Raw genomic sequence first — 27,376 nt, 5'->3', positions numbered from 1 at the left:
GATGATCCAAGCTATTTGGCCGCCAAATTGCAAGCTAAGTATCTCACTATTTCATTACTGCACCATAGCTGAATAGTTTCTCATGTTGTATCTATATACTCATGTTTTATCTATATCTTTGTGCTAACAGTGTGCTGCTGTATTCTCCTGTTGCTATAGATAGATAGATAGATAGATAGATAGACACACACAGACAGACAGAAAGATAGACAGACAAACAGATAGATAGATAGATAGATAGATAGATATCCATCTATCCCGGGGCAGACACAGACAGCAGAAGGTCTCTGTGCAAGAACCAAATATGATCCCTAGCTCTGCAGTGACTTATCATAGGGCATCCCCTAACAATCCACTACATACTATGAGCCATTAGGGAAACAGTATCACCTACACTAATCTATTGGTATGGACTATGAGTACAGGTTATACTGATGAAAACGATACTCATCGTTCCACGATCTGTGCCTCCATATGCTTATAGAAGCTTGGTGCACAGAGGGCTTTCACAACCCCCCATCCCCCGTACATGGTGACATCAATCTTGGAACTCTCAGAGAAGCACCTCCTCCCTCTGTGCTGTGTCTCCTATGCTGCATAATGGAGCCCACCTCTGCAGCATAACGCCTCTCCTCCACTGTGAAATCTCCCTTGCAAGAAGAGAGATTTCACTTCATGCCTCCTGTGGCCAGCTGGACATGCGCAGGAGAGGCATTATGCTGCAGAGTGGAGCTCCATTCCAGCAAAGGAGCCAAAGCACAGGGTGAGGAAGCACTTAGTATGATGATTGAAGACGGACATGGCAATGTCACTGTGCATAGGGGGCTTGGCAATGTCACTGTGCATAGGGTGCTTGGCAATGTCACTGTGCATAGGGAGCTTGGCAATGTCCCTGTATCAAGAAAAAGAATGGCAATGTCCCTGTATCAAGAAAAAGAAGAGTATTCCTAGAATGGAGGCACAGAATAGAGAACAATAAGTATGTTTGTCAGCAGTGTCACCTACACTACAAGCCTATACAAATAGTTAGTGTGGGAGATACTGATGACAGATTCCCATTAAACTCACTAACTCATTCTCTTACATCCAATGTTTTAGACTTTAGGAAGCTTCTGCTATTTTGGGGTGGCAGGTGCTTCCCTTACCTACCAGACCCCAGTGCAGAGGCACAGGTTGCACATATAGTATATCCATCCCTGTATCTATGGGATTACAGAGAATTAACGCAACCTTATAGGTGATATGGATTTTTGAATGTTGATGCAGTACAGAATATCATTAAACATAACTGTACAGGAAGAGAACTTCTAAGGCTGCATTCACATCACAATTTTAGCCTCCGAGGCTCAGGTAGTTTTGCCTAAGCTTCAAATCAGCTGCATGTGTATCCATGCTTGGCAAGAACCCTTCTTAATCCAATGACCTGTGACTACACTAAGTTTTTTTTTTCTGAGTATATCCAACATTCAGCTCAGACTAAAAACTGTGGTAGGAATTATCTGTATTATCAATATCTCTGCAGTGAAATGTACCAAATGACAGGGAAACTGACGGGAGCATCACTCCCACTTGTCTAGTCATAAAGGTTAATAGTGCATGGAGTTGGCTGGAGAATGCCTTGAGTGCACCAAGGAGCTCATTCACATATTATAATATTCTAAATTTTTTTCCATAATGGCGCAATGGATTTGAAATGGGTAGCCTGAATTGGAATCAGCCTCACCTGTACTAACCTGTATAAGCAGGTAAGTATGGGAGATCTGCACAAACCTCCTAAAGGAGTTGGAAGAACTGACCTTTCCTCAGACACTATTGCTGATAATTCAGCCCTTAGATATAAACCTTTTTGCTAACATTTTAATGAGGCTCAAGTGCCCAGGGGACATTCCCCAATGATCCAAAAGCCTAGGGTTAGCCAGACAAACTTATTAACTGCCCCTTGACAAGATGGACTGACTTACCAGGGCTCTTGCTGTGCTTGGGTTCACCCTTTTGGCACTTAAGCCTCTTGTGTATATTAAGAAAAAGTCCTCTATATTGGCACTGAAAGGTGCTATGTCCATTAGAAGAAGAAAAAAGGTATGTCCGTAATCAAGGCATATCTATCTAGCCATGTGCTTATTTACACCACTTCCTTCCTGTTCATAGGTCAAGCAACAGAGAGTAAAGTTGCCCATACACATTAGACAAAAGCAGGCTGAACTCCATGACTTTAGTGGGACCGGTGTATAGAAGGATTGGGAATGTTGGATTTCAACTGCCCTATCCTTTAGATCTAAGAAGATAAGCCACAGCCGGAACTGTCTGGCAGCAGCTTTCCCTCGTCTCTTCATAGAAAATACATAAACATTTGGCAGTGCAGAACGATTATGTGTATGAGGACACCGGAAAAGACAGCTTTCGGCGAATGAACATTCATGCAGGAGACATTGAAAGTGTATGACCACATTAAAGATGTTACCCAGGGTCAGAAAAACAGAGCTTATTTTCTCAAAGAAGAGTTCCACACCTGTACTCAGGTTGAAAGTGGTATTGCATCTAAGTTGCATTGAAGTGAATGAAGCCAAGTTGTTATACCACACACAACCTGAGGACAAGTGTGGTGCTGTTTTTGGAATCAGCTTTGTTTTTCTTTTCCTGGATACCCTATTAAGGTCTTATTCATGCAGTAGATCTATGTGCATGGAAGCTGTAGTAAATGGTGCCAAGTTGTAATACTGCACACAACCTGAGGACAGGTGTGGTGCTATTTTTGGAAAAAATATTTTTGTTTTTCTCTTCCTGGATAAGGTCTCATTGACACAGTTGATCCATGTGCAGGCATAGTCCCTACAGCTTCACACAGGCTAAATGCATTTCATGTTAAGGCACAATATTATGAATCTATTCTAAATAAAGATATTCGAAACAAAGATTGCTTCCTTAATATTGTATCCAATGGAGCATGCCATGTTGCCATGTCAGCTACCATATGATTGCCTACATGCAGCCTACATAGGAAATCCAAACTGCACTTACTAAAATACACTACACATAGATTTCTATGGGTGCCGTATTGAAGCTCCATAAAACTTGGGGTTATATTGAAATGTCTGACATCTCTTAATCTATCCTGCTCCATTCTTCATTTGACACACATTATTAAGAGGTTATCTACAGTAGGACTTGAGCAGCACTACAGCAATATATATATATATATATATATATATATATATATATATAAAACTCAACGTTTGTGTGTACTGTATTTGTGTGTGTTGCAGCATCACGTCCAAATGGCTAAAGATTTTAACATGAAACTTGGAACACATTACTTATATGTCAACAACAAACATAGGATAGGAAATGTAACCCTTACCCACCCCCATTTGCCAGGGTCGGGGTTTTTGTTTAAAGTCCCACACAAGTCTATGGGAAATATATGTTGCTGAATAACTTCCAAACGGCTGGAGATATTTCTATAATACTTGGTCACATGTTACTTATATGTCCACTTAAAATATAGGATAGTTAATTTAACCCTTAACTACCCCCATTTGTGGTCCCATGCAAATCAATGAGAAATGTATGTTCCCACATAACTTCCATACGGCTGGAGATACTTCAATACCTGGTACACATATTACGGGTAGGGATGTGAGGACGGGATAGGAGGTCGGGATAGGAGGTCGAGATAAGAGGTTGAGATAGGAGGACGGTATATGAGGACAGGATATGAGGACGGGATAGGAGGTCGGGATAGGAGGTCGGGATAGGAGCTTGAGATAGGAGGTTGGGATAGGAGGTCGGTATAGGACCTTGAGATAGGAGGTTGGGGTAGGAGGTCGAGATAGGAGGTCGAGATATGAGGACGGGAAAGAAGGTCGGGATAGGAGGTCGGGATAGGAGGTCGAGATAGGAGGTCGAGATAGGAGGACGGGATAGGAGGTCGGGATAGGAGGTCGTGATAGGAGGTTGAGATAAGAGGACGGGATATGAGGACGGGATAGGAGGACGGGATAGGAGGTCGGGATAGAAGGTCGAGATAGGAGGTCGAGATAGGAGGTTGGGATAGAAGGTCGAGATAGGAGGTCGAGATATGAGGACGGAAAAGGAGGTCAGGAAAGGAGGTCGGCATAGGAGGCCGAGATAGGAGGTCGAGATAGGAGGATGGGATAGGAGGTCGAGGCAGGAGATGGAAATAGGAGGACAGGATAGCAGGACGGGATAGGAGGACGGGATAGGAGGACGGGAAAGGAGGACGGGAAAGGAGGACGGGAAAGGAGGACAGGATAGAATGATGGGATAGGAGGTCGGGATAGGAGGTCGGGATATGAGGTTGGGATAGGAGGTCGGGATATGGGGTTGGGATATGACAACAATAAATGAGCATGGGATATGAAGTCAAAAGCTTCCTCCTTTGTTTATTTTCCTCCCCAACAAGGATTAGGAAGTAAAAACCTGGCAACACCGGGTACTCAGCTAGTATATATATGAGGAAGGGATATGGGGATGGGATATGCGGTTGGGATATGGGGACGGGATATGAGAACAAAATATGAGGACAGGATATGAGGTCGGAATATGAGGAGGGGATATGGAGTCAGGATTTAAGGATGGGATATGAGGACAAAAGCTTCCTCTTTTGTTGATTTTCCTCCCCCACAAGGATAAGATAGGAAAAACCAGGCAGCGCTGCATACTCAGCCAGTATATATATATATATATATATATATATATATATATATATATATAGTTAATTTGAGTAGCTGTATTAATCCAGTGATGCAGATGCAAAATCCCCCCCAAAAAATTGCATTATATCGTAACACATTTTTTTATTGGACTAACAGAATTTTCGGGATTCCAAAAGCTTGCCTCTACAAAATTGTGTTAGTCCAATAAAGAAGGTATTACAAGATACTGCAACATTTTTTGATTTTGCATCTATCTATATATATATATATATATATATATATATATATATATATGTGTGTGTGTGTGTGTGTGTGTGTGTCTGTGTCTGTGTGTCTGTGTGTGTGTGTTCTGCTCTGTATAATATCATCCTAAGAGTCGAATCGATTTATATAAGAGAACTGCGCAAAAAGTAAATAAATAAATAATTAATTAAACCCTGGAATTTTCCTCCTGCTTAATTCTGGCCAACAGCTGAGGATTTTTCATTAAAAAAAAAAATGAAAGTGAATATTATTGGGCTGATGTGAGACAATGTAACAGAATGTATCCATATTTTATTCAGCTCAGGTCCTTCTCATTTATTCCTGGGAGCCGGAGAGTAGCAGATGACATGGAGAGAGGTGTGTCTAAGTCTTGATGTGGAGGTTGAGTCTACTGAATTCGAGCTGTGCTCTGCTCATTTGGTGCTGAGAACAACTGAATTTCTACATGATAAAAAAATGAACCCTGGCCAGAGAGGCACATCTGTATCAGGTAGGATTTCCATGAATAGCGAGAAACAAAGTTTGCATCAAACGATGATCTTCCTATGGAGAATTTAAAAGAGAGAACATTTGCTCTGATGCTGAACTATGTCACTAGATATCATCTCAGGCTAGACAGCTACAATTATAGTGGCAGGATCAAGATGCACATCAGCTGAAGCAAGCCCAAATATTGTAGATCACTGTATTCTGCAATTTCTTATTGCACTTGGACATTGCATGTAAGAATGCCTTAGCTGATAGAATGTAAAATACATGAGCTTTAAACTGTGCAAGCTATTTAGGTTCCGCTGTACTGTCTGTGCTCCAGTTTACAGGTGTTACTGCTGTCTGCTTCTCTGTCAAGGGAAAGTCTGCCTTCAGATGTTACAATGTGATGTTTGTTTATAGATACAATTAATTTTTGCATGCATGAGGAAAGTAAATATTTCGAACAATATAGTAAATATTTTGATTATTCTAAATAGCAAAATATGCTGTCCAAAATGAGTTACTATATGTGTGCTGTTGTCATTGTATATGTGTGCTTGTGTGTGTGTATATAATTAAGATTTTATTATACATATCAATACCCGATGCTTCTTTATGATGTGAAATTATTGTTTGTTACTTTATCAATGAGTATAATTACTTTAACCAATTGCAGGATATATATTAAAACTAACAGCTCAATGTATGTATGTATATATATATATATATATATATATATATATATATAATGTATATTTATATTAGTGTATATGTGTGTGTGTATGTGTGTGTTTTCTTTGTTCATATATAGGCATACATAGTAATGTTTGAATGTTTGTTGTTAACATAAATCTGTATTCAAATGTGCGGTTGTGAAAAGTCTCTTCGGACTTTAATAAACCTTTTTAAAATACAAATTGAGAGCAAAGCGAAAAAAAGACGGCACGAGGCTCTTGCATTTTGGCAGGTAATGAATATAAATGGAATTATCACCAGCAAGTTGTGGTTGGAAGTCCCAGCTCTAAGCCAGTTGTTCTCCCGGTCTGCTATGATTGCTCTGTTTGTCTTGCTCATTTGAAGCTCCTATTGCTGAGGGTATTGCCTTGCATCTTAAATACAACCATGAATTTATCTTCTAGAAAAGCAAAGACAAATGTCTCTGCAAGCCCTTTCAATCACCATTAAATGCATATCACTAGAATCACATTTCCTAGAGAAAAAAAAAGCTTTTATTGTAGGGGATTAACATCTGAATTGAGGCAAATGAACAGCTACAATTAATTTGTGCAAAGTGATGTGACAGCTTGCGCTTGCATTGTCTCACTTATAGTCACATATTTTTATACGCTCTATATGTATATTTTCTTTACAGGCAGCATTTTATTTATTTATTTATTTTTGCTCCTGCATTCAAAGAAATGAGGTCAGTGATAGTTTTTGACATGTATCCCTTTATACACAAAATGCCCAAGGTCATCAAAGCTGTTCTTTTCATCTCCAAGGACGTGGCTATGTCGTCTTTGTTCATACACATCATGAACATTACTGAGATTGTACCACAGTGAACTTTCTATGGGATCATGTGTGGTGCTTGTCCCTCTGTGAATGGAAAATCTAGTAGGCTTGATGAATAAATGCTTATGTTTGCTAATTGATGGAGATGTCTGTCAACTAGCATTTAGCAGGACAAACAAGTATTTCTACTAAGCCATCTTATAGCCAAGTCTGTGATCACTGCTCTTGGCTCTACATGGAATATGATCTGTTGAATGCCATCACTGACCTTACGTCTTCCTTTACTCTTAAAACCTTGTCCACCATATTGCTCTCCTTCCCAATGAGTTGGTTGCAGACCTTTCCTTCTCATTACAGTATGAGAATTTTAAGGAAAGTTCTTATCGAATAAGTTTATTGTCAAATAATGAATGCATTTACAAATACTAAAGATGGGTAGGTTACCCAATAGTAGCTGATACATTTGTATTTTTTAGATTTAGAAACAAATATATATTAATAATATATATATATATATATATATATATATATATATATATATATATATATATATATAATAAATAATTTGAAAAAAGACAATAGGTGTTAATTTAAGGCCAAATATGAACTTAAATTTAAGATCAACACATTTTCAAAAGTAATATTAATGCATCATTGCATTACATTTTTATACACTGTGTTGAGGATTTACATGTAGTTGTGTAATATAAATGTATGTTTTAATGTTTATTTGATACACTAGTCCTGGTTTAACAGAAATGTGTATTCATTTTGTTTTTGGATATATAAAAAAATGTAATTTCCTTCAGAGTAAATGTTGGTTATTGATGATCCTGTCTGCATCTTTATTAAAAAATTAAATAAATAAAAACAATGCAGTTTGAATACATTCTGTAGTAATGAATATTAGATGCTGTAAGTAATAGTTGTAGAGCCTGGAGATAATGTAGACTGTAACATAAATCCGCAAGAAACAAATTAAGCTGTGTGCAAATATATAGAAACGTATAATGAATGTATTTTGTTTGGAGCAATATGCAAAAAAGCAAAGATGTGCAGAGCTTCCTTATACTGATTCATGTCTGGAAGCATTATTATGGAATTTCATAATATTTATTCACTATGATAGTAATAGGCATATTTTATGGTAAGCATATATGTTTTTAGTAATGGTTCAATGCTATGATGCCAGCATAGTGGGATCTTTATCATGAAAAGCTGCTTATTCTATGTGGAAATTATTTTTTAAATAAAACGGGAAAGTGTCCAATGAATGGATTTCATTGCAACTAAAATGAAAAATATGAACAACGGTGCATTGATGTAAACTCTGCCAACCATGGAACTGCAGCTCTGGCTTGCCCTCCATGTTCTCATGAAACCAATTTATATCTTCAGTTTATTAGTTGTGTCATCCATATGACATAGCACAGACATGCGCAGTTCTTTACTATCTTCTCCACCTACCATGTTTTGTGTGTCCCTATGAGTTTCATACATTATATTGAGGTGCTGAAAGCTGTTTAGACTTAAAGGAGCCCATAGACTTAAGGGAACCCATGGCTTGTCTCTGGAGAGATCATAAGGATATTATTGGGTGTTGAAATTCAACGTGCCCTATTGTTTCTTTATCCCAAAATCATCTCATACACATACAATAGCTATCATTTCCTGCAAAAATTGTTGGGTTTGGCTGGCTTTATTCTAATATGTATGCATTGTGTATCACTATGATTGAGTTTCATACATTGTATTGAGTTGCTAAACTATAATATATATATTTTTGACTAAAGGAGCCCATGCATTCTTAAAGGGGTTATCCAGGAATAAAAATAAAAAAAACAGAGCTAATATTTTTTTTTCAAAAATAGCTCCTTGTCTGTCATCAGGTTGCGTGTGGTATTACATCTTGGCTCCATTCACTTCAATGGAACTGAGCTGCAGAACCACGCCCAACCTGGAGACAGATAGGGAGTGGTTTTTGAAAGAAATTAGCTGTTTTTCTATTCCAGTATAACCCCTTTAAATAGCTACTGATTGAATGAAATGTATTTTTGCCAAGCATGCTGGGGTTTTCATTGGCTAGGGGTGGGCACTAGCAACATCATCTTTTGTGAGATTAAGTAGTAGTCAGGTGTTGACATTCATAGGCAATCCTTCTTTACCTAAATATTATTTGCCAAGATATATTTGTTTAGTCCATTTAAATGCATGGGGTTCATGCCATCAGTGAAAGCAAAACAAAAAGTAGACAATGATGACCAGAATCTAAAAGTTAGCCCAGTAGATCTACATTTCTAGTTGCCACTCTCAATGTTGAAGGGATGTGCTTTAACAATAGATGCACTGTCTCATAGTTGGCAACTCTGGTATCCATTTGTTTTGCTTTTCAGTGCCTTTCAGATGCCTGGTGTGAAAGGTAAGAATTTCCATGGCATCAAAAATGTAACAAACATGAATCTATTTGGAACCACTAATGGTTTAACTGTTGGAAAAGTGTATTGTCCTTATGACAATACACTTCCCAATTGATATAGACAGCTAACTGTCAGTGGTCCAAAACACCTAAAATTAAAATGCTATCTGGACAACTGGACAACCCTTCCAAAAAAAGGACCAAGGAACTGCCCAAACAATACAGATCAGCATAATATATATATATATATATATATATATATATATATATATATATATATATATTATGCATTCAACAATGAAATGGGTATCTTTTTTTTCACAATTTTTTCACAAGACTACCACTCAGTCCCCTTTCACACTATACATTCATCCACTAAATGCACTATTTCTCCCGTTACTTTCTCCCATCACAAAATAATGTCTGTTATTAATAACAGGCTATGACAGGTTAAAACGGATAATGTAAAAATCCCATAATGGGATTTTGTAACGGCCGTTTAAAGGTTTTTGTTTTTTTTCAGGGTTTTCATAACGGAACCAATAATGGATCTTTAAAAAAAGATGAATGTATAGTGTGAAAGGGGCCTCAGATGGTTTTTATACATTCTACATGAATATTTGCAACATTCATGTGTGACCAGCACAGAAAATAGTTTTGCTTTACGTCACTCTAAGCACCCAAAATTATGCAGTTCCTGGTGCATTTTTACATAGCAGAGGGGCCTTAGGTCCTACAAGTACAGGGCCAATGTGTGACTGATACTTCCACATAGCTTCTGCTCTGGTTGGTTATAGAGGACAAAATAAGGGACACCAGTCTAAGGCCTATTTTAAGTGCAGCCTATCTATGTTTTAAGGTTTATTCATTGCTTTTAGATGAGCAAAGCAATACCGTGTCTAGATTGGACTTTGCAGGACTTCTAGATTTTTATTTTACTTAAATAAAGTCCATTAATTCAGGTTACAAAATTTGAAACTGTTCTTCAACCAAAGCAACACAATGACAATTTACTCATACTTATCTCTATTACATAGAATATTAGAACCCAAACTCATTAAAAAAGCAAACTGACAATGCAAAATCACCCCTGTCTGTGCGGTTTATCTTTCAAGGGTAAGTCAAGGTATCATATGTTTGTTATCTTAGGTACCAGCTTTCCTGATACAGTTGTGACATTGATTTGACATTTTACATACAATAGGTTCATTGAATAATATGAGAGGAGTCCATTATCTTATTTCAGTGCACAGTGCATTTCCTTATCCCCTTCTTCTACCACACACATTGGGATTAGGATTCTCTATAGTATTTGGCTGGCTTTTTTGGGGGGGGATAAAAGATATAATGTGGAACGTGTGCTTTGCTCTAGACCATACATGATCACTAAAGATGAGCGAATTGAAAATGAAAAATTTGATTTGTCTGATTCAGCGAATTTTCAAAAAAAATTGGTTTTGGTCCAAATTTATTCGTGGCGATTCTCTATTAAAGAAGTAGTCCGGCGCACACTTTTCTCATTTTATCCCGTCCGGGCTGCAAGATAAAAGAAAACAAACTTTCTCTTACCTGCCAACGAGCCCCCGTAGCTCCGGTACACTCCGGTACAGGTGTTCAGTCCCTGGGCTGTATTCTTCTTACTTCCTGTTAGCCCAGCACGTCACATGGAGCTTCAGCCTATCACCAGCCGAGGCGGGACATCGTTGCGGCCGGTGACGTGCTGGGCTACCAGGAAGTAAGAAGAATACAGTTAAGAAAAAGTTTGTTTTCTTTTATTTTGCAGCCCGGACGGGATAAAATGAGAAAACTACTCCTTTAAGAAAGGCTATGTCTGGCCTACAGAGAGCCTCAATAGGGGTGTAGAACACTTTGCATTTCTGTAACACGAATAGGGTGTGTGCTGGGTTAGTGAAATAATACTGTAATTCAGTATGATATGCAGATTCTTTTGGAAATGTCCTTCATGCCATGAGAATGTAGTGACAAGAGTTACGTTCCATTCTGGACTTCTTACCTGGCTTTTATGTATAGCAATTATTTATTAAAATTATATTAAATATTATTTACAAATATACAAGTCACTTTTCATAAATTATAAAACATCTTTAAACAAAGTCTGCAAACTACAAGGCTCTTATAACAGCAATTTTATAAGTGCTAAACTATGTTACATGATGTGAATTACAGACAGAGCTGTAGCTAGCTCTTTTTGCTCCTGAGGTGAGAACATAAAATAATAGTGATCAGCTAAATGTTAAACATTATAACATGATGTGCATTACAGACAGAGCTGTAGCTAGCTCTTTTTGCTCGTGAGGTGAGAACAGAAAATAACAGCAATCTTATAAGGGCTAAACATTGCTACATGATGTGCATTACAGACATTTTGGCTTGCAGCACCCCTTGGAAAAAAAACACGAGGGGAACACCATTACCAAATCAGTCATTCTCTTTTTTTTTTTCTTTCCCATCTGGCGCAGGACATCATAGAACCTGCAACACAAACATATTAGGCTCTGCACTTTTCCAGCATTATCCTCCCCTTTTCCCTACAAATGCCACCAGCCTCCTCCAAACACAATGCCACCAGCCTTTCCACAACGCACAAGAGGGGAGATTTATCAAAACCTGTGCAGAGGAAAAGTTGCACAGTTGCCCATAGCAACCAATCAGCTTGCTTCTTTAATTTTTAACAAGGCCTTTGCTAAATGAAATAAGAAATCTGATTGGTTGCTATGGGCAACTTTTCCTTTGCACAGGTTTTGATAAATCTCCCCCAATGTTTCCAGCCACACCCTCCAAGCACACACAATGCCTCCTACATTATCCCACACGGTGACAGAGGGCTGTAAATGGGAGACAGGGGTGTAGAGAGGTGTACATGGGTGACAGAGGGGCATACAGGGGTGACAGAAGGGTGTAGAGGGGTGACAGAAGGGTGTACGGGATAACAGAGGGGTGTCCAGGGGTTACAGAGAAGTTACAAGGGGTGACAGAGAGGTGAAGGAGTGAAAGAAATGTGGGGGTGCACTAACTGAAGCTAAGTAGGCCTCTGCGAGCGCTGCCCCTGCTCCTTCCCTCTATCGTCATAATTCTGCTGAGGGACGAGGGAAAATCCAGAGCTGCTCCACAGGAGAGGGAGGATACACTAGGATTGGAGCTGCAGCATCACCCGGCACTGCACACAGACTTCCCTCCCATCTTGCCTGCACGCCTGTGACTCACAGGTGCGCAGGCCTGGGCAGAAAAATCAAAAAATGTTAGCGCCATATTTCCCACCAGAGTGTCCTGGCATCCTGGTTGGGAATCAATGCCTTGATGTAATGTGTGCTGGACCCCCCCTTGCGCCCCCTTGAACTCGAGGACAATGTGCTCCAGTACGCTTAAAATAGTATTTGTCTACAACACCAGCAGGTGTGTACTTTTGGCTGGCTTTTCACAGTATCTAGGCCATTGAGACTTTAACAGGAACAAAATAGTCACACACTTAGATGTATGTATGAGGTATGCACTTATGAGGGGAGGACAATGCGATCCAGTATGCTTAAAATAGTATTTGTGTACAACACCAGCAGTACACACCAGTGCTGCAGCACACAGCCGCTGTGTACTACACCCAAAATTGCACTTTCTCTCTCAATCTCACTCCCTTCCCTATCAGTGCTTCTTTGGGCTTGAGATGAATCGCTGCTGTTCTGTGCAATGCACTGCTCTCTGTCCCTCTCTGTAATAGAACTCTGTAGTGACTGGGAGGTTAATCGCTGCTGGAAAAATGCTTTTCTGTGCAACACACAGTGCTGTCTGTCCCTCTCTCTCTCTGCAATAAAAGGCTGAAGTGACTGACCGCAAGATGGCTGCCGAGTATATAGGGCTATAACATCACAGAGGTGGCTAGCTGCTGATAGGCTGCATGCTGCCTGTGATTCAGGGTCATCCCACCTACCCTTGTTCCCGCCTTCCCAGGATTCCTTTCCCCCATGTCCTCACATGTGAATCCACCATTTCAGATGCCCTGGAGCCTGGGCCGCACTATATGGAGTTTAATTAAGCAATTTGCGCAATCGAATCGCAGCGATATTTGCATTCATGCAAATCAAATTTTTCCTGAAATTCGTAACAAATTTGGATTCATCAGATTCTATTCACTTATCCCTAATGATATAATGTGATCAACAAATGTAGATGTATACTGTTTTATTATTGAAGTAGTCATTGTTAATTGATGGGTAAAAGCAATGGTTAATAAATTTTTTTTTACTTGGGCCTACTATACACAAAGGCCGGTGAGGGCGTCCCTCTCTATGATGTTCTTATTGGTGGCACAGTACAGGCTTCGGATATTTACTTATCTATGACTTGGCCATATGATATTTGAACATTGCTTTGTGTAATAAGACTTGAGACCAACCTTGAGATGTCCAGATATACAAGTCTGTCCAGTTTTGTTATGTTGCGCTTAGCAGTCTGTCTAATATGTGCTAATGTGAAGCAGTTTTTTGAGAACATCTTATCTTTTCAGTACTTTTCCAAAAATTATTCCACTGGTTTTTTTCATGATGTACATGGGCCCACTGCATCCAGCCCCCGAAAATTAGTCCATCATTAACTGAAGGGTCAAGGCTAAGGCATATCATAGATATCACCGATCCACATGCTTACAGTGCATACCCAGTGCGTGCTCTGGGTCCATTACCATGCTTGTCTATAGCCCCCACAAAAGAACCTCCAAAACACTCAGGGTTAAGCAGGGCGAATGGAATTCAGGTGAGGTAAGAAAGGTTTATTACCCACAATGCAACGCGTTTGCGGAAAACCGCTTCATCAGGCATATATCAGGAGATGAAGCAGTTTTCCGCGAAAGGTGTTGCATTGTGGGTAATAAACCTTTCTTACCTCACCTGAGTTCCATGCGCCCTGCTTAACCCTGAGTGTTTTGGAGGTTCTTTTGTGTTTGCTTTTTATCCCAGGAGCGGCTGCTGGATCCATGATCTACTGATCACTTACATGCTTTTCCATTGTTGTACTTGTACTTGGTCCAGTACACCCACCGAGGATGAGCACTTCTAATTTGTGTTCATTTTTTTTTTTGCACCTACGTTATCACACTATGGAACGCTTTCCTTTGTTTTAGCTGTTGTCTATAGCCCCGGGCAGAAGTGCCCTGATAATGACTAAATGTGCTTGCCCGTTTGGAAGACAGGTAGACCTGCTGGATCTTACAGAGAATAAAGATTTCCAGTTGGAGGTAGGCATTTCACATGTGTAGTATGTGCAAGTTTGTAAGGGCCCTATAACTAAAGGGGCCTATTACCTATTTAAAAGGAGTATAACCCTGCCACTAATATCTTCTCAAGGACTGTTACAAAGGTTCAAGATTTCTTAAAGCTTAAATTTAAAGGAATTCCAGGAGGAAGATATTGGCAAACTGGATGTTAAATAATAAGAAGCCCATATCCTGTTGTTGCACAGACAGTCTATATTTGCCCCTGGTTTATTTGAATTAGGAAAGATATAGTACTATTGATAAGGACAGGGCAGGGACAATTGTATAGTCACTATTTAAGTTGTTAGCTCACCTGGTTTTAATGTATAGATCCTTATATTCTGAAATTGCTGGGCCAATAACAGGCAACTGAGGTAAATCAATAGGATTATTATAGAACATGATGGAAAATGCAATCATTTTCTGATTCTGGAAATAGGCTGCAGTCATGACAGCTGGGATTATCTGAATGGCTGCATTTTGTCATTCATGTACAGTAAACGCCAGATTTGGATTCTTGCATTGGCAAAAAAAAATGGCAGTGTTAAAGCCAAGATATCAATCTCGCTGCAAATGTCCAGATAAATGAAAGGGGGGAAAATCAATAGCTAATAAATAACAGATAATAGGACATTATCTGTCTATTAAAACTCAGGGTGAAAATGTCAGCGGCTGTTGGAAAAGCCATTATGTGAAGCCTCCTTAGTAAATCAATCATATATCACATAATACATTTAGCCTCCACTGATTATGTGACTGTCCCTATCTACAGATTTCCATGCTCCATTTAATCTATGAACCCCAGAGCAATGGTTTAGCCCTGCCATACAAAATGTACAATGGAAACAGGCTCCTATACAAATTATTAGTTGGTTAACATGGATGAGATTCAATGAAAATGTTGACTAAATTCTATAAACTCATTGACAAAAAAAATAAAAAATAAAATAATAACTCAGAAAGAAGAGTTGTTGGAATGGATGAAGCTTTACATGTGTGAATGTAATGTTGATATATCTAAGTTATGTCAATATTAGAGTGAAAGGATACGTTTATTAGAAGAAAATGTGCAATTGTCAGGAAGCTCTAAGACCCTTTCAGGGCCACCTCTAGCCTGGACACAAGATGAGATACAGAGGGGCATGGGAGCATACAGGTTCCATATGGCATCCTGTGGCACATATGCCCCCATATGTTGCTGATGGACCTGTACATCCTGCACACTAGTTGATTGTAAAGCTGGCTCATCATAAATCTCATTTGGCATTAAAGCAGGTGAGAGGGGGCAGGCAAAGAAAGTGTTGCAATCTGAAATATATATTCCTGGGAAAACCCTAGCTGTGTGTGAGTGAGCATTATCCTGCCCAAAAATGCCAGTTGGAAGTCCTGCCATGAGAGGCCACACATATGATCACAGGATGTCATATCACTATTGGCGGTGATCGACTGTTGTATGCAATGGCTCCCCACATCATCACATCAGTAACTGGAGTGGTGTGTAGCTCCACAGCAACGACAGGATTAAAGCACTCACCAGAAGGCTTTCATACTCAAACCCAACCAGCATTGGATCTTAAAGAGAACCTGGATTCATCCCTAAAGATAATACAACTTCAGTCTGTAGCAATCTAGGTTTATTATTCACAACACCACTTCAAACACAGGTGTTTGTGGCTGTCAATGAGAGGACATGTAATGGGTGTGGTGGTACCAAATTTTCTTCTTTGCACCTGAAAATGGCACAAGCAGAGACAGCTGTATAGTGAAGTTGCCATCTCTGTCTGAATGGTGAACAAGGAAACCGTGGAAGCTATTTGTGTTGATGAGTGGATCAAGTGATCGTCTCTACTGGTGCGCTCTCTGGGCCGAGAGCCTGTTCCCTGTGTGTGCATGCCCTCACATAACCATTGCACAAACAGCTTGGTCATAATGGTCTAAATGAAGAAAAATGTGTCAAATGTCCTTGAATGCCTTGTAGAGAATGTCTAGCAGTTATATAACTAAAGGTACACTACCTAAAAGTAGAATTGAAAGCCTTTTTATAGAGCAGTGGGGGAAGCACTTTTTTGCCCTCTTGTGGAAAGATCCAGATGCACATTTAATATGCATCAGAAAGTGTAATAATAACCTTTTTTTTTTTTTTTTCGGAATAGGGTATTTAGCTTAGGAACATCGAGAAAATTATGAATGGTACACTCAGTTTATGTATCTGCTTAGTGAAGTGAAACTGCATGGTAGCTTAGAAAGGTTTAGTTGCTGATGCAGTTTGGTATCTCTCAGACAATGAAGGCTTTGGGACAGAACTTTGCTGACAATAAGGCCACTAGGGATGAGCGAATCGAATCTGACAAATCCAAATTTGTTTCGAATTTCAGGAAGAATTCACTTTGCAACGAATCTGAATGTTGCCATGATTCAATCACACAAATCGCTTCATTAAACTCCATTTAGTGCGGTCCAGGCTCCAGGACATCTAAAATGGCGGATCCACATATGAGGACATGGGGCAAGGAACTCTGCAAAGGCGGAAGGTGGGTAGGCGGGATGACCCTGAAGCACATGCAGCATGCAGCCTATCAGCAGCCAGCCACCCCTGTGATGTCACAGCCCCTATATAATCGGCAGCCATCTTGCGGCCAATCACTCACATGCATTTTATTTCAGAGAGAGCATTTCATTGCAGGGAGAGATAGAGCATTGTGTGTGCTGCACAGAAAAACTGCGATGCAGCAGCAATTCACCACAAGCCCAAATCACTGCATAAAAGCACTGACAGAGAGAAAGAGAGAAAGTACACTTTTGGGTGTAATACACAGCTGCAGTGGGGAGTCCACTGCTGCAGTGGGGTGTACAGCAACTCTAAAGCTTAAAGGGGCCAGTCAGGCAGAGCAGAAACAGCCATTCTCACCTGCTATTAGTGCCTAATAGTACTGTACTGGGCTCTACTACACGGCAATTCTGTTCTGGTGTAGTTGAGTTTACAACTGTAAAGCTAACAGGGGTAAGTTAGGGTGAGCACGAAAAGCCATAGTCACCTGATTACAGTGTCTAATACAGGTTGCGTAGCGGAGCTTATTGTCCTCTCATAGGTATAACCTGTGCGTACATACTGTAGGTGGTGTCCGTTTTTTTTCCTGAAAAACTAATTTTGGCCTAGTTACTGTGAAAGGCCAGCCAAAGTTACACCCTTGTTTCTGTAGCCTTATACAGTTTTAAGTGGAGCGTATTGTCCAGCTCTCATAAGTGTAATCTGTAGGTACACCTACGTGGTGTACGTTTTTTCATCCTGAAAAAATTATCTGTGCCTAGTTACTGTGAAACGCCAGACAAAGCTTCACCCTTGTTTCTGTAGCCTTATACAGTTTTAAGCTGAGCGTATTGTCCAGCTCTCATAAGTGTAAACTGTAGGTATACCTGCATGATTTACCTTTTTTTTTTTTTCCTGGAAAAGTGAATTTAGGCCTAGTTACTGTGAAAGGCCAGCCAAAGCTACACACTTGTTTCTGTAGCCTTATACAGTTTGTAATGGAGCGCATAGTCCTCCTCTCATAAGTGTAAACTGCGGTTACACCTACGTGGTATACATTTTTTTCTTTTTTTCTGAAAAACAAATTTTGGCCTAGTTACTGTGAAAGGCCAGCCAAAGCTACACCCTTGTTTCTGTAGCCTTATACAGTTTTAAGCTGAGCGTATTGTCCAGCTCTCATAAGTGTAAACTGTAGGTATACCTGCATGATTTACCTTTTTTTTCCCTGGAAAAGTGATTTTAGGCCTAGTTACTGTGAAAGGCCAGCCAAAGCTACACACTTGTTTCTGTAGCCTTATACAGTTTGTAGTGGAGCGCATAGTCCTCCTCTCATAAGTGTAAACTGCGGTTACACCTACGTGGTATACATTTTTTTCTGAAAAACAAATTTTGGCCTAGTTACTGTGAAAGGCCAGCCAAAGCTACACCCTTGTTTCTGTAGCCGTATGCAGTTTTAAGCAGTTTTAAGCTGAGCGTATTGTCCAGCTCTTATAAGTGTAAACTGTAGGTTTCTTTTTTTTCCTGAAAAGCTCATTTTGGCCTAGTTACTGTGAAAGGCTACACATAAGTGTAACATATACGCACTCAGCTGGTGTATAAGTATGTCAGGCAGAGAAGTGCCTGGACATGCACAGAGGAGTGGCAGAGGCCTAAATTCCTCAGGCTTAGTCAGAGGTTGCAGTAGGGTAGTGGCATGTGGCAGCAGGAGTCACAGCGAGAGGTCTGAGCTCCCGATCTCAGCTAGCAGTCATGTCTCGACCAGTAACCCAGCAGCCGTGATTGATTGGTTCACTCGGTCATCCACTTCATCCCAAGTGACATCCGACACCCCCAGTCAACAGTCGGTGAATTCCTCAGACTCAATCCTCAGTTGGCAGGACCCTCATGCTGCTGCTGCCACCTCCAGGCTCTGCCATTGCACTGCCGTATGGTCTCTTCATGCTGATACTGCCACCTCCAGGCTCTCTCATTGTGCTGCTATATGGTCTCCTCATGCTAATCCTTCCACCTCCAGGCTCTGTCATTGTGCTGCCATATGGTCTCCTCATGCTGATGCTGCCACCTCCAGGCTTTCTGATTGTGCTGCTATACGGTCTTCTCATGCTGATGCTGCCACCTCCAGGCTCTGTCATTGTACCGCCATATGGTCTTCTCATGCTGATGCTACCACGTCCAGGCTCTCTCACTGTGCTGCCATGGATACTGCAAAATATAATTAAGGTGCTGGTCCCCTGTTACAGAAATTCCTCCGCATTAGACCACAAGGAAGTATTGAGGATATGCATTAGCTAAAACTTAACTTTTCTTAGGATAAAATATATGGACCCAAAATTTTTTAGAAATCTAACAAAAGGAAAGGTGTGCAAAAAACACCATGTGCCATCTACACAACCAAGTATTGATGTGATGGAAGGGAACAACGTATGGTCCATTGTAACAGGTGGGGGTAAAAACTTCCCCTGTAAGGCCCTACTCTCGCACTATTAATTCCCTTCTTGGCAAGTGTTACCCTAAAAAAGGTGGCCAAACACCTAAAAACATTTCCCAGGGTTTTTTGTTGGAAATAGAGAGAAGTTCCTGTGTCGGGCTGCCCTTTTAAGGGCAAGTAACACTTGCCAAAAGGGGAATTAATAGGGCGAGAGTAGGGCCTTAGAGTAGTTTTTACCCCCACCTGCTACAATGGACAATACGTTGTTCCCTACCACCTTTTAGAGGCAAGTGTTACTCGTCCTAAAAAGGGCGATCCCACACAGGAACCTCTCCCTATTTCCAACTAAAAACCCTGGGAAATGGCAGTGTTTTTAGGTGGAAATAGGGAGAGGTTCCTGTGTGTGGCCATCCTTTTTAGGGTGAGTAACACTTGCCAAGAAGGGAATTAATAATGTGAGAGTTGGGCCTTACAGGGAATGTTTTTACCCCTACCAGTTACAATCGACCATATGTTGTTCCCTTCCACCTTTTAGAGGTCTTTGCATCGCATCAATACTTGGTGGTGGAACATGGTGTTTTTTGCACACCTTTCCTTTTGTTAAATTTCAAAAAATGTTGGGTCCATATATTTTATCCTAAGAAAAGTTAAGTTTTAGCTAATACATATCCTCAATACTTATTTGTGCGCACCAACACTTTGCCAAAGAGACTGTTTTCTTCTGCCTACCTGTCTCAACTACTATTCTGATCCTGCCACATGTAATTACATCAAGTGAGAATATGAGCAAACAAGAGCTGGAGTAAATAATGATAATCTCTGATATGGAGGATAACATATATATGTACGGTAATCATATGGAGGTAAGATTTAAATAGCGAGTAACTGCTAAGGAGCTGCAAAGATATTACATGGTATACAGGGTTCATAAGGTATACTACAGTAGCGGACATAGTGCCATATTACAAAGTACAAAAAGATGCAATATGTAACAATGGAAAACATAACACCAAACTACATTAAGTACTGCAGGCTAAGATTAGTCAGCTGGTGGAGATGGTGACTCATCGGATTGCTGCGGAGGAAACAGAAGTCAAGGAGCAGGTAACGGTCAAGTACTGAGGCAAAGGTAGGTGGTAGGCGACGTCAGTCGCAAGAGGCTGAAGAGACAGTAAAAGTGAAGTATTAGTAGGGACCCAAGAAAGCACTTCCGGTCCACGAAAACCGGAAGTGACGTAATGAAGAGAAAGTGCCCTGGCAAAATAGAATGAAAGAAGTAAATGGGGAGTGGTGAAGGGGAAGAGTGGTGCTGAGATGTGTATCCATACACATTGGCCCTCATTTACTATTGCAAACCCGACATATTTTGTCAGGTTGTGTGCCAGATTATGTTGCATTGTGCCAGAAATTCTGTCTGCAACAGATTTTGTGCCAGAATTTGCGCCAGAATAGAAAAAATCCTGACTAACTTTCCATTTTGATAAGAAAACCTGGAAAAGGGGCATGGTCGTCTGGAAAAGGGGGCGTGGTCTCCAAAATGGGGCGTGTCCCCGACATTTTCACAAAAACCCAATATATTTACTAAGGTTTCCACATAAAATGTGGTGGATTTGAGCTGAGGAAAACCCTACAGATCAGAGCATGTGTAAAAAAAGCAAAGTGTAGGGAAAGTGGAAAATGTAGGGAAACCTTAGTAAATACAGTGGAAAATAAATTGTAGGGAATCAAAGCCCACAAAGAAACCTACACTCCACTCTTAGTAAATGAGGGCCTTTAATTCTTATTCTATTTCATCCCCATCTCAGCACATACACGTTAGCTGCATTCATTGCTGCCCCAGACACGCCCCCTGTACATACATCACACTCCTGTTTACTCTGTAGATGCGCTGTGGAACGCGGATGCGTTCCACATGACGCACCTCCGGCCGGGTGTATGCGCTGTGGAGCGCAGATTAGTTCCGCATGACGCACTTCCGGTCAGATGACCGCATCGGATGGATACAGCGGGAGTAGTGACGTGGTTCACAAACCAGGTAATAACAGGTACTCGCTATTTAAATATAACCTCCATACGATTACCCTATATTTATATATATATATATATATATATATATATATATATATATGTTATCCTCCATATCAGAGATTACCAGTATTTACTCTAGCTCTTGTTTGCTCATACTCTTACTTGATGTAATTACATATGTTCTGTATTGTTTATTGCTATGTACATACAATATAGACCATGTCCCTTATGTATATATACTCATACTATGTTGTTCTACGCAGGTCTGAGGAAGGTCTTAATTGACCGAAATTTCACTTTGTTTATTGGATTGGTTGAATAAAACAACCTCTTTTTTTTCATTGCAAGTGGTGTGCTATGATATTTTCTTTGGATTGTGGACAGCTTGGGACCCTAACCTAGCACCCATGCTAGTAGAGAGTGCTGTATTTATCACAGTGTATGTGGTTTCTGCACAGCCACAAAAGCAACTTGGACAGGTCACGCTTCCACCTCCACGCTCTCAGGCCATTAGTCCTGCAACAGTGTGCAACGCCGCCTCCTCATCCTCCACCTTGTCCTAAGCCTAAAGAGTCACACAGGGGAAGAACTGCTAAAAGTCATTCATCAAGAAATCGAATCATGGCTTAATCATGGCTTACTCCACGAATACCCCTATTGAGGCTCTCTGTAGCCCAGAAATAGCCATTTTTTATAGTGATTTGCTGCAAATAAATTCGGACTCACCTCACCAGGCTCCAGCTTTTCCTTTGCTGTAACTTTTTATCTTTCCACTGATCATCATAATGAATACAGCCAGATAGTTCTCTCTATGAGTAGGCAGTGCAAATCCTGAGTGCTTCAAAAGTCCTTTTGAGGGAATCAGTGTGAGGGTTGTAAAGGGGCCAACGTAACCATATATAGCTGTCATGTCACCACTATAATACATATAGCCATGCCACTGTTATTAAAGATTAGCATACAGTAATACACTTGTGGAGCAAATCAATACTATAGCCAAAAATGTTTTGGAAAATCCGATTTTGTGTTGATTTTTTGTAAATTTTTTGGGCACAGTGCTTCTAAAGATGAAGAAATAAAGATACTATGTGGCTTTGACCGTCAGCAACAGAAATCAACTGAAACGGACAATATATAATATAATAAAAATGATGTTAATTACAGTATACACAGACAACACATTTTGAAGAGATTCTCCCCTCTTCATCAGGTTTTGACAAAGCAGGGAGAAAGCCTTTGAAATGCATTGTCTTTGTATACAGAAATAAACTTCATTGTTATAATTTTATACATTGTCAGGTTTGATTTCCTCCATCTTCAGAAGAATTGTGTCAAAGGATCCTGTTTTATGCACTGTTCTGTTCATTGGACTTCGGTATTGTGCCTACAGCAAAACAGAACAAGGTGATCACAATACCTATGCTTTACTAGTTATGGCACATAGAGCGCCCCTGTGTTTTTTTTTCTTTTCTTCTTTTGCAACATTCTGTCTTCTGTAGTGTAAGCAGATGGTAGTGTTGGTCTATTTTCTGTTGATAGATGTGACAGACAAGGGCGTACACATAAATCAAAACTCAATTGGAAGATGTCAGTCTTTCTGGCTTGAAATATTCTATATTTTTCTCTGAGTGCACTCTCCTCTAGGGGGAACTGATGTCTATGTAGAAGATTTGGTGCATTAAAACCGAGCTCAGATGACCATAAAGATACATAAAGAAACTAATTGGTACAGAATTTTGGACCTAAAATTACATGATCATAACAGGTGGATATTGACTTAAATTTGTAAATTGTAAATGCTTCAAACAAGATTGCAAAATTGTGATGTATTCCCCACATATGCCATATAATAGCTATTCCCCATATTGCTTTGGATGTTGTGTTTTGATACTATAATTAGGCAATGCATAACAAATTTGCCTTGAAATTAAGACAGAATAATTGAACAACCATCTTTATGATTAAATAGTTAAGTGATTGAAATAGCCAGATGAGAAAAAAGTCTAGGGACACAAATGGGGATTTCCTGGGAAAAATAACTGCTGACATTAATCAAGACAAAGTGATAATTACTAAAAATTGGACTCCACCACCTCCAAGAAGAAGAAAGTCCTGGTCCTGACTTGTCCTTGGTTCTAGTAGACAGATGGTCAGGCATACACATATATTCCCTATTAATATAAATGGAACTGACAAAGACTTCCCAGATGTACATATAGGGGGGTATTTATCAAAGGATTTATATGTTTTTTTCACTTAACTTTGGCGCAATACTTTGGCGCAGTGTCTTTTTGCACCAAAGTTTGGCGCATCTTCTCCACTGTTATTTTTACAACTTTCTCAAAATAACACGGTCCTGGGTGTGATTTTAACTTTAGTCAGTAATTCATCATTTGCGCCAATCGATCTTTGGTGCAATTTTGGCGCAAATCATGTTTTTTTGGCTATAATCCCCGCCAAGAAATTTTGCACATGGAAAACACACTTAGCAATGTCAGAAAATATAAAGGTGTCAAAATATATTCATTCATACATACATATGACAGGAGATGTCATATTTAAAATTACTGAAAAACGTATCCCTTATCCCTGGCTCTCCCCGGGAGCGGTGCCTCACGACCCTCGTCCAAAGCGGGGCCGCCATACCCCTCCATTATCTCTAAGCGAGAGCCAAAAGATAGCCAAATGGCACTCCCATAAAGATATGTGGCGGCCATGGTCCCAAAAGATGAGCCCTCAAAAAGCCCAGTAGAAGGAACATTTTAAAAGTTAAAATTTATTTTCATTTTAATTAAAAAAGTATTGACCCACTGCATAAAAACAAAATTCCCAAAAAGTTGCTTAATTGTATTTTATTTTTAATTTGCTTCCACAAATAATATTTTTTGTTTTGATGTTTTAACATTTTATGATAAAATAAAAGGTGCCTTTACAAAGTACAATTAGTCCCACACAAAAAGAATGATTTCTCTGTAAAGATGAGGAAGAAAAAAGGGGCCAGGACCACAAGGTCAAAACAGGCTGTGTTTTTAAGGCTATTCTCATACGGCAGAATTTCTGTGCAGAATTCAGCAGAAGAATTCCGTCAGAGGAATTCTGCAGCAGCAGAGTTCCATTAATTTCAATGGGATTCTACTGCACAGATGTTTCTGCTGTGGAAATCCTGATTTCATAGTCTGCTGATAAATTAGACACATCTATTCTTTCTGCGGAGTCCACACGAAAATGCATTGCCTTCTCCACTGTCTGGAGATTGTCCGCACAGAGATTTTTCGTGCAGACATTCTCCCATGTGAACATACACTAAGGGGTTTACTAAATCTAAGGAAAGGTAAGGGTAGACACATCTGTACACTTCTGGGTTCTATTGCCAAGTCCATCTACACTTTCCACCACTATCATTGCAGCTTTGAATAAGGAAACATGTTGTTGTAGTCAGAAACGTTTTTCTCCTTCAATCTCATTCCTTACATACATGAGTATTTTTTTTTTAGTTTTGTCTGGAAATCAACAATTAAAACAGGTTTAAATTCCAAACATATTATTTTTTCCAAATTAGTTACTTTGACATGCAGGGAATTTTCCTGAGAAGACGGGTTTGCAGGAGTTCATCATAATATGATAATTCTGTAATCTTTAGAGTATCAACTTGACTGAAATGTTTCACTGTTGAAATGTCAGTATTTCTTGCCAATTCTGGTCAGACAACTTAGTACTGAAATATGTGCTTAATACTGAGGTGGATTTTCTTTGCATCAAACGAGTATTTGAATTCTAAATCTTCTTTGATATCAGAATTTATTTCCTTTGTAGTTGGCAGGGCTAAGAATTAGAATTTTGTGTATAATATACATCAAACTCTGAATGACACAGAAACATGTGCTAAAGGAACATATTACATTGGTATCCTTTTTTTTTTTTTTTTTTTAAATACAACGTTTCTGCCTTTACACCCAAAGAATTTAAAGGGGTACTCCGGTGCTAAGACATCTTATCCCCTATCCAAAGGAAAGGGGATAAGATGCCTGATCGTGGGGGTCCCACTGCTGGGGACCCCAGTGATCTTGCAATCTGGTTACAATCAGTCCCCGAGGCATGTTCGCTCCGGGTCTGATTACTGGCGATTGCGGGGCCGGAGCATTGTGACATCACGGCTCTGCCGCGTGTGACGTCGCTCTCAGCCCTCTCAATGCAAGCCTATGGGAGGGGGGCGTGACAGCTGTTACGCCCCTCCCATAGGCTTGCACTGAGGGGGCGGAGCATGATATCACACGGGGACGGAGCCCTGACATCACAATGCTCCGACCCCGTGATCGCCAGTAATCAGACCCGGTGCGAACATGCCCCGGGGACTGATTGTAACGGGTTGCTGCGTGCAAGATCATGGGGTCCCCAACAGCGGGACCCCCGTGATCAGGCATCTTATCCCTAGAGCCAGAGTACTCCTTTAATGTGGTCTCTGCTACTTACAGCAGTAAGGACCCATTATATACATTTTTATCTATTAGTGAGGATCAGGTAGTTGTGCTGCTTAGCTCAGGGCTAAAGTTAATAAGAAGCCTCTGATGGGTCCCTTTTTGACATTTTGCAAAATGATCTGACTTATGCTATGTGTTCTGTGTGTTTAAATCTAATGTTTCCGGTGTTTCTATAGAGTTTTTTTTTTTTTTTCTATTATTATTATTGCTGGTTGTGTTTATTATTGTGTAATCCTTGTATCTGCATCCTGAAGTTACAGTTGTTTATTCCAGTTTGTCTTATTGCTTTAGTTTCTATATTCAGTATTTGTTCAGAATAGGTTTTTTTGTCTCTACTTTCTTGTGCTTGCCTGTTGTTTGTCTTGGGGTCAGTTTTGCTCATTAAGATTTTTTATTCAAGATATTTGCAGGGAAATAAAGGTGAGGGGTGGCTGATGTCAGGGTTCATGTTTAGGGATAAATCTAAGTAAAGATTTAGGGATAAATAGTTAGGGTCAGTTTATGTTGTCTGTTCTTGTAAGGCTGGGTTCACATATATCAGTTGTCCGGCACAGTTTCCCTCCAGGGTGCACCAGAGGGAAACTGAGGCTAGAACTGATCACATTCATTTGAAAGAGATCACAGTCATCCAGTGTCTCAATTTTGACACCAGATGGTTGGACACGCCTGAGGGCACCGGACACCGCTGTCCAAAAACAATGGATACCGGATGCCATACAACTGATGACAACTTGTCATCATTTGCGGCATCAGTTGCATAAAGATATAGGTTGAGTTCACCTATGCCGGATGCTGGACATAGGTGAACCCAACCTTATATAGTTTGTTCTTGAGTGAAGTCCAATTCTACAATTTGCTACCTGCTTGTATTGAGCCATGCTTTCATTTATTCATTTGACTATCTGGTTGTTATGCAATTTGGCCCTAATGAGGCTCGCTGAACTTTTTGAAAAAGTTTGGTACATGGCAAACATGTTCTCCGCGATCACATGTTAAACACTGCCTAAGAGCTGTTGTTACGTCGAGCGCTCTGGGTCCCTGCTCCTCCCCGGAGCGCTCGCGGCGTTCCTCTCTTTGCGGCGCCCCGGTCAGCGGGTCTGACCGGGAGCGCCGCACTGACACTGCCGGCGGGGATGCGATTCGCGTAGTGGGAAGCGCCCACTCGCGAAATGCATCCCAAGTCACTCACCTGTCCCGGTCCCCGGCTGTCATGTCCTGGACCTAAGGAGCGGAGCCGCGCGCGCCAGCTCTTTAAGACTTAAAGGGCCAGTGCACCAATGATTGGTGCCTGGCCCAATCAGTCTGTGTTA

At 40.3% G+C, this 27,376-nt stretch overlaps 1 protein-coding gene across 1 annotated transcript in view; it reads left to right on the top strand.

Annotated features, from left to right (window-relative positions):
- Positions 1-5,263: 5,263 nt before the first annotated feature.
- SLC6A1 (solute carrier family 6 member 1) overlaps positions 5,264-27,376 on the top strand; it is a 252,076-nt gene continuing 229,963 nt past the window's right edge. Inside the window, exon 1 of the mRNA XM_056524286.1 lies at positions 5,264-5,430. The gene's annotated coding sequence lies outside the window, so the exon portion shown is untranslated. The remainder of the gene's footprint in view (positions 5,431-27,376) is intronic.

Source organism: Hyla sarda, chromosome 6 (assembly GCF_029499605.1).
Source record: "Hyla sarda isolate aHylSar1 chromosome 6, aHylSar1.hap1, whole genome shotgun sequence".
In the NCBI taxonomy this organism is placed as follows: Eukaryota; Metazoa; Chordata; class Amphibia; order Anura; family Hylidae; genus Hyla; species Hyla sarda.
Note: the sequence above shows the minus strand (reverse complement) of the source record. Positions and strands in the feature narration are given on the sequence as shown.